This window comes from Engraulis encrasicolus, chromosome 22 (assembly GCF_034702125.1).
Source record: "Engraulis encrasicolus isolate BLACKSEA-1 chromosome 22, IST_EnEncr_1.0, whole genome shotgun sequence".
Classification (NCBI taxonomy): domain Eukaryota; kingdom Metazoa; phylum Chordata; class Actinopteri; order Clupeiformes; family Engraulidae; genus Engraulis; species Engraulis encrasicolus.
The window spans coordinates 26,682,451-26,691,666 of NC_085878.1; the positions used below are offsets into that span (position 1 = coordinate 26,682,451).

General features: G+C 44.9%; 1 protein-coding gene across 12 annotated transcripts in view; it reads right to left on the minus strand.

Moving 5' to 3' along the window:
• madd (MAP-kinase activating death domain) overlaps positions 1 to 8,588 on the minus strand; it is a 98,876-nt gene extending 90,288 nt beyond the window's left edge. For all 12 annotated transcript variants that reach the window (XM_063188773.1, XM_063188772.1, XM_063188767.1 and 9 more), the window contains exon 1: positions 8,297 to 8,588. The gene's annotated coding sequence lies outside the window, so the exon portion shown is untranslated. The remainder of the gene's footprint in view (positions 1 to 8,296) is intronic.
• Between the last annotated feature and the right edge of the window lie 628 nt (positions 8,589 to 9,216).

Here is a 9,216-nt window from a genome sequence, read left to right on the forward strand (position 1 = left end):
GAAGGCTACGATCCGATTCGATCCACGATCCGATTCAATTCGATTCAATATCGATCTTATGTATTGCTGACTTGTCACTTAAACCCATTTATGCCTAGAATTCTAAGACCGGTCATAAAAACCTAAATATCTCAGCCTTTGATGCCCACACAAACATGAAATACCTTGGTATGTGAGAAATAAGTGGGAAACTGTGGAAGAGAGCTACAGGATGTGGTTGAGAAAATATAATGTTCTGCAAAAGACCGATCCGAAAAGTTGTGAATCGATATTGCCCTTTTCGAACGTGAATCGATATTGGATTGCGATTCGATCTTTTGAACCCAGCCCTAATAGTTGCAGTACCTTTTTTGACCATTTCCTGCACAATGTCCCTTTAATGGAGGTCTCCAACCTGCCTGAATAGGCTAGCCATCATCAACTACGCACTGTATGCTTTTCATAATAAGCTTCCACCATGTTTGCTTTGCCTACATTATGCCACTGGGAGGGAGAAAAAATCAGCATCCTCAGTCACGTCCTCTCATCTCCTCTGCTCTCCTCTCCTCCATTCATGCCAGAGCAGTGGTGGCTAATGAATTGCACTGTGTGTTCATTGTCTACATAAGAGGGAGGCAAGGCTGCGGGCGTGAGACAACAATCCTCAGTGTTTACCGTGAGGATGACGACGATGATGATCTGCACCTCCGAGCCTGGAGAGCACCGAGCTGCACTGGGGACTAAATAGGCGTGTGTGCGTGTGTGTGTGTGTGTGTGTGTGTAGAGAGAGCGCCAGGCTGGGGCCTTTGACTAAACAAGGCTTGTAGTTAATAAGGAAATGCTGCTTATGAATGAGGATTAGCCATGGATCTATGAATGAGGATTTCCACCGACGCACAGTGTTTGGTGTGGTTAGTGAGTGAGTGAGTGTGAGTGAGTGTGAGTGAGTGAGAGTGAGTGAGAGTGTAGACTTTGACTAAACACTGCTGTTTAGTAAGGACGTTTTGAACAGAATTAGGGATGAAGATTTCCACTGAGAGATCTACACCAGTGTACAGTAGACTGGTGTGGTGAGAGTCAGAGTTTGTGTGTGTAGTGTGTGTGTGTGTGTGTGTGTAACATGCTGGGGACTTTGACTAAACAAGGTTGGTTAAAAAGGAAGTGCGGAACAGATCTATGGATGAGGATTTCCACTGAGACACAGTACACAAGTGTAGTGTGGTGTAGCATGTGTGTGTGTGTGTGTGTGTGTGAGAAAGAGATTCAGTGTGCATTTTTGTGTACAAGTTTGTACATGTGAGAGTCAATGTGTGTGTCTGAGTGTGTGTGTGTGTGTGTGTGTGTGTGTGTGTGTGTTACACAGGCAGGCTCCACCACAATAATCAACTCTCCTGGCAATCAGCAGCTCCGCCCATGACACTACTATCATCCCCGGGGGTAATGAGATTCTGCATGGTCGCCGTGGTAACCCAAGCTGGCTGGCTACATAGGCCACAGCTGTGCTGCCTATTTATAGTCCCGGAGAGAGACAATGCCCTGCCCTGGACCACGTACCACGTACCACGGCGGCAGCAGCCAGCAACTTAAGACCTAAACACTGATATCCTTACCTAATCACATAGAGCAAGCAAGCAAGAGGCCCCATGCGCGGACCACCAATCACACAGGCACGCAGGCAGAGCACAGCTTGGGTTGCCAAATGTGATGCTAGGGTTGCCAGATGTGACTAGTGATCTCCAGCCTAATAAATACACAAAAACCACCTGGAGACACTAAATCCTGCACAGTATGAACTAATTATTTTGGTTGTCTATGACCATAATTCTACAATATCCTGGCCAATATCTGTTTTTACCTGCAGATGGTGAACCATTGGTGATCATAAATACTCCAAGACACCTGGGAAACCGCCCAATCTGGTAACCCTGCACATGGCAAACCAAACCCTTCCCTTGTGCCATCCAGGGTGGGGAAATCCCTGGAGGCTCAATCAATGCATAACCTTTACTCCATCCTCTCTCTCTAAGTGACCAGCAGATACCATAGCATCCGGCTCCGTCTAATCAGCCCGCTTCATCAGGGGGGCTCTCAGCTTGCGCCATTCACAAGCTCTGTGGCTTGAGGTTGGAAAATAATGTCACCACCACTGTGTGATCAGGGCTTTTGTGACACGAGAGAGCAAAGCGTGGCCTTTTCCATGGCTTATCAGGCATCCACATTACACAACCCTTTTTTTAATGACTGCTGAGTGAAAAGGGGAGAGTGAGCATAAATGGGTTGAAATGAGGTGAGCCTGGAGAGTCAGTTACTTACTGAATGGAAGAAAACTGGATGTTGTAGTAGGCTTAAAGGTGCACTGTGTAGAATGTGGCCAGAATGGGTACTGCAACTATGCTGCTCATTGAAACCTTTTCATGAGTATTTACTAAATAAGAAACCAATATTTACTAGTATAACCAAAGTACAGTAAGTTTTGCACCTAAAAATTCTATTTCTGTAAATTCAAAATGGCGAACTATGGGTAAGATCCCCCTTTTCATGTATGAAAAGTGCACTTTTCCCAGTCATAATGAATACTTAGAATTTGGTGGTGGTGGTAAGTATTCATGAAAAACTTAACATGAATTCCAGCATGAATCCTGGAAATAAACTAAAACAAATATTACACGGTGCACCTTTAACAGCTTTTAAACAGGGAGATTTGAAATCGTGTCTGTCGGGTTTTCAATCCAGGACGAGTCCATATCCATAAATGTGAGCTCTAACTTACTTGGGCAGTATTCAGAAAATACTAAAATAGCTACCGCTTATAGCAATGAAATTTAGTGTACAAACATTGAAAGTGTGATTTTTCATTCTGAGAGAGATTGAAAATGAATGGACTGACTTATTTTGCATTCCGTTTGAAGAGTTGTAAACAAGACACGGATGAGAGAAACAAAGTCCCCCAGTGACTGCTAGGCTACAGGAGATGTCAGCTCCCCCCGCAGATGATCCCTGATGGCAGCGACTTCTTCTGGCAAAACCAAACCACCGACAACATCTCTCAATTAACTTCATTACACTCTATTAGGAGGCCCATTAAGCCTGCCAAAAATACTCTGCTGCTGAGAGAGAGCATAAAAAACACCCCCCCCCCACCACACACACACACACGGGTGGTTGACGTTTAAGAGCGTAACGCGAAAAAAAAAAAAGGTTTTTCAAATTCCTGAAAAAAATGATGGATAAAAATGGGAAAAAAATAGAAAAAAATAAAGCACTTAGTGGTCTGTGGAATTTCACCTTATTTTTGCCATTTTTGGGAAAACGTGTCCTGCATCAACACATAGCATAGGCATGTCACACCGCAGGAAAATGGAGTCAAACCACAGGGAATTCACTGCATTATGGCCATTTTAATCCTTTTGTATACATGACTGACATCTGAGCTCATGCTAACTTGATAATGATATTGTGTTTAATCTTAATATGTGTTTTCATTAATAAAAAAGCTTTTTTTTCCTCCTATAAGAGCAGTCACACCACAGGACACCATAAAATGAACCTAAGCATTGCGTGACAGAAAGATTGCAATATGAAGACATATTAAGAGGTTAAGAGTCACCTTAAACTTCCACAGCACTCTCCAATAACTGAGGTACTGACTGGTTAGGAGCCAGTCTTTAAGACCCTTGTAGTTGGCCTTGCAGCTGCCCATTCACAAACACTGACATACATGTCACCCCACAGGACGCAATTTGTGTTACGAAATTGAACTTGTAGTTAATATTACTGTCTTGAATTTTTTCCACATTCACATATCTTAATCTAAAGTTAAGATTTATGCAATCATGCTAAATGCTTCATACATTATTCAAAATGTTGTTGGTTAATTTATATATATATTATTATATATTGTTTCATTAATGTTACAGTCACACCGCAGGAAATTTGACATATAAACCTTTACATAAATCTTAACAAAAATGTTTCTTCTCATCTAAGACTAATATGAAACATAATGTACCACATCTTCTTTCATTGACATTTGTTTTTTAAAGGAAAATAACAGTTTTGTAGGTTTTTAACCAATGTTACGAAAAAACAAGGCGTCACGTCTCCCACCCACACACACACACACACACACACACACAATCTGCCCGTCATATCATGTGAAAGACCCAGGGAGCTGAGAAAGAAGAGACTCTCTCTGGTGCACTCTCTGGTTTACTCCCTTTAATAAAAAAGTTTAAAGCACCATGTCCAGGTTACACAGACGGGTTTGTACGGGAAGCTGTTCTTAGTGTGGTGAGTGACCCAGGGAAACTCCATTCACTACCCTTTACCAAGAGCTGACTTATACCATGTGTGAGGTATGAACTCTGCAAACAGAGAGGTCACGTTCTTAATTGCTCCACCCTGGAAAACAAACAGATATTCACTCTGCTCAGCTCTTCTCTACTCTACTCAGCTTCATTCGGCTCAGGAATCGCATCCAGACAAGCGCGCGCGCATACGCACACGCACGCGGTTTACGAGCCCGAGTGTACCCATGGGAAGACACACACACACACACACACACACACACACACACACACACACACACACACACACACACACACACACACACACACACACACACACACACACAGAGTTTACGAGCCTGAGTTTACCCATGGGAAGATGAAGAGTTCCTCTTTTTCTCTGGGAGCTGGCAGCCTTTAGAACAATACCGCCTAACTGGGGTAAAATGATAGCCTCTGCCATCAGTGCTGGCAAACCATCCGCGAGCATGTTTTCATCTCTCTCTCTCCGCTCCTCATCCTCATCCCTCCATCTCTCTCGCGCCTCCTTTCTAAATGTTTTGGCACCTTTGCCTAAGCCCACTGCTACTGCTGAGGCAAATCTGGAACAGGTGGACAGGCAGAGACAGGCAGACAGCAAAAGCCCCACACATACGCGCACACAAGCATGTACAGGTACATAACACGTTCACACACACACACACACACACACACACACACACACACACACACACACACACACACACACACAGGGGTAAACGTACACAAAAATACAGCCACACACACACCCCTCCGCCGTGCTGTGCTGTGCTGTGCGAGTGCGATATGTGTGGATGTGAGGAATGGAGCCAGCGTGTCTCTCGGCTGTGGGCGACTTTAATCTCAGCAGCCCACCAGGCCTGGGCTACTGCTGCTACTGCTGCTGCTGCTACCATTATCCTTCATCATGCTTCAGATTAGCCCTGACAGGAAATCAGCTCCGGGCCCACACCGCGCTGTGGCATAGCAGCGTCAGCCACCGCCTAAAGGAGGCTTGTGGTCCACGCACACACACTCACACATACGCACGCACGCACATTCACACACTCACGTACACACACTCACTCACTCATGCTCAGGCACGCACGTGCAGCACACATACAATGCCATAGCATAGCAAATAGGCTTACAGGCTTAGGTTGCTCCATACCTCTTCTGAACAATGGACAATCAACAATCAGGTAGGCCCACTGTTAATGTGACCTGTGGTCAGAACAGAAGTAGGATTTCAGTGCGGGGGGGAAATTTAGGCCCATAGCCCTTTCACAGAGATAGGCTACACCTGCTGAGGGGTCTACGCCCTGCTGTTAAAGGAACCGGCGTCCACCAGTTTTTTTTTAAATATGCTAATTTTCTGCAAGTTAAATCAGTGGTTCCCTACCAGGGGGACGTGTACCACTAGGGGTACGTGAGCACACTGCAGGGGGTACGTGGAAAAACGTAATACCACTAAATATATGGCATGTAGGCACATTAGGATGGAGGAACAAATATAGAGCAGGAGTGACTCCAGCTCCCATTGGCATTGTGATACAGCACTCCACAGCACACAAGCGAACACAAAATTGCATTTATGCCTCACCCGTGCAAGGGGACAGCCCCCAATGGCGCCCTAAAGGGAGCAGTGCGGCAGGACGGTACCATGATCAAGTCATGGAGGAGGATGGGGGAGAGCGCTGGTTAATTACTACCCCCCACCAACCTGGCGGGTCGGGAGTCGAACCGGCAACCTTTGGGCTACAAGTCTGACGCCATAATCGCCAAGTATGACTGCCCTCAGATTTTCTTATTTTTTATAAACGATCCCATTCAGTCCAATGACACATGAGAATATCACCAGACTCAGAGAACAGCTGGGAGAACAGGAGAAAGGTAAAACTAATTATTTAACTAGAGGGGAGGTGCAAAATGAGCATATTTCCAAAAATCCTAGACTGCCCCTTTAAGATGGCCACTACTGTACACTACTATGGCATGCTGAAGCACTTCGGCCTTCATGCAGTTCCCACTTAAAACCCAAGCCTAAGAGGTGCTTGTGTTGTGTGGCTGGCGGTGGAATGGAGGAGGATGTGGCCTCTGATTGCACATTCCAGTCACTCTTCAATGACACAGATATCGATCTGGAAAATTCAAGCAATTTCATGTTTTTCCATTTAGTTTCCTCTCCCTCTCCTCCATCAAAAACTGGCCAGGCCGCTTAATCTTCCCACCCATCATATTGTGCTCGCATGAGTGATGAAAAAAAAAAAACGCACACAAGAAAAGGAAGGAGGAACTTTCCTTTTCCATCCATGCTGTTACCCTGTATTTATACATGAGTTACGACAATAAAGATGAACATAATTGGTCTCCATCCATCCAGTGTATTAATTTCTTGTGGCCTTTTGATTGTGCCTTCCAGGTTAGTGGGTTTTTTTCCGCACTCCTCAGCTGGCAGGTGCATAGGAGATGGACCATAGGTCACAATTTGAAAAACACTTCCACATACTGACCATTTCGCACAATGTTTCGGTCCTAGACCTTCATCAGGGTTTTTCAAATAGTCTAATTGTGCCTTCCAGAAAAGGTTTCTTTCTCTCTCTCTTTCTCTTTCTCTCTCCTATGCACACACACATACCCACACACAAGGAAAGAGAACAGTGTAAAGGAGACCTGAGCTAAATTACCAACCAGTGCCTTCCCGTGAATAATTCACGGCACATCAAATATGAATGCCACTTAGAACACAGAACTCTGAATATTCCAAACAGTCAGAAGGAGAATACAAACAAGGATTCAAATAAGCAGTAACATCAAGGGAAATGACACAGAGCGGAGCATAATTAAAGCCAAATGATGGGAGGTGTTGGTAGGGGGAACAGGGTTGAAGTGCCCATTCAGATAGTAGAATCATCAGCTCTGGATGAAAGATGACACAGCACCTGGCTTCAGCTGACATGTTTATCAGGGATCCTCAGTAAGCATCAAAACAATCAGCACTGCCTAATCATTTAACACCACTGACCGCCTGTCTGTCTTTCTAACAATGCATGAAGCTTTTGATTCATGCCATACACAATAGGACAAATCCAAAATGCATTCCTAATTGACCAATTGAATCCAATGTTTGTTCATCATGCATACCCTGGATCATATTAATGTCATCTCCAGTCTCCATTTATTGTGAAGCCTATATGTATAGCAATAACAACGCAATTGAGGACAGTAATAGAAGGGTATTTCGACAGCAAATGTCATCACTAGGTCATACTTCCTTTTCAATGATGGGCCACTTGGCTGTGGGGGTAGCAGGAGCCCGTCGTCGAGTGCCCTTGCCTCGGGTAGAATAGGCAGCGAATGAGCAAGGGCATTAGAGTCAATGATGTAGCGAGCTAATAAACTGGTATCCACACAAACCTCCCTTCTCATAACCATTTACAGTGTCCGCAGCCTCGCCCGCTGCCCCCACAGAATCTATTTTGGTTGACATATGATCCCGACTCTTTAGAAATCGCATAGCGAGTGGTACATGATGCTGGCTCTAGGAGATGATGCTGGCTGTCACCATCCTTCTAGCATCGGCTACTGCTACGCAAAACAACATAGCTTACAAGCTAAAGATTATCTCTGCGCTAACTCACAGTAGCAAACGCAAACGCAGCCATTAGACTAGCTCACTTATGTCAGCCTTTGCTCAGTCTGTGACGTTAGCAAGGCGTATTAAGTTCATTGGTATGTGAGACAGCACATGCATAATAGCTATTCTTCTTTCACAGTTTCGTAATTTTCAGGTACAGTTAAATGCTATGCTCTGCACGAGTCTTTCTGTCATTGTAGATTAAGCTACTGAAGTAAGCCCATTCTCAAGGTAATGACATCCAGTCATGTTAGCTAGCTGTCAGCTAAAGCTCTGTGTACAACACTGTCTATTACACTGCTACACACAGACAGCTTGTAATTGTAGGTGTTTTCAGAAAGCACAATTATATAGTTTAACATGTGTGCATTCTTACCTTGTGATGCAAGCTGTGTTAAATCCTGTCCTCTTCCAAGCTAGCACCACACCAAAGCTACGCCGTTCAAGCCCGCAGGTAGAATTAGAGGCGGTGTGGGGAAATTAGATGTTCTCTTCTGACATTATCTGTGACGTTCTCATTTTACATTGCAGTAGGCATACAGAAGAAGGGTGTCGCCTTATACCATCCACTAGTCACCGTCCTCTATTCTCTATGATGTCGCATTTGACAGCTAAGACATAAACCGTTCCTCACAACAACACTCGATTCCATCCTAAACCTTCACTGAGCGCACTGACAGGAGTTCCGCATCACAGCAGAAGGGGGCAGAATATACTATTTATCAAGCAGCAAGCAGGGTAGTGCTGTGCCCCGTCCGCTGGAAGGCACGCCTTCACCTTTTGGATGATGTTCGCACACGTCAATGGTAGTAGTTGGTCAATGTGGCGTTTTTAACAGGACAGCAACACGAGCCGTGCATACGTGAGCACCTTGCAAGCAGAATAGAATAAAAAAAATATCCCCATGCATGCGTGTGTGTCTACTATGTGACATCAAGTATGAGCGCTCCCAGTGCGTCAGTGACACATCGCTTTCCATTTGTGAAATATGTCATGGCTGGTCATGAAGTGGACACAGGCTAGCATGCTATACAACCTACTGTACAGCTGATGAAACGTCGACCCGTAGGCCTAGTCTTCTCTACCCAAAGGGCAAAGGCCTCTTGTGGGAAAAGTAGCCTAGGCCTATCTATGGCGCGCGCACAGTGCCCAAGCCTTATCGAGGACATCTCCTGTCAGAGCGCATGTTTTAACTGCCTACAATTAGAGGCCCATGCATTTCATTTTCAGTTAGATAGATATGGTCCCACATATTTTATAGAAAGGGTTTGTTATGGCATAAGAGTCGTTATACTG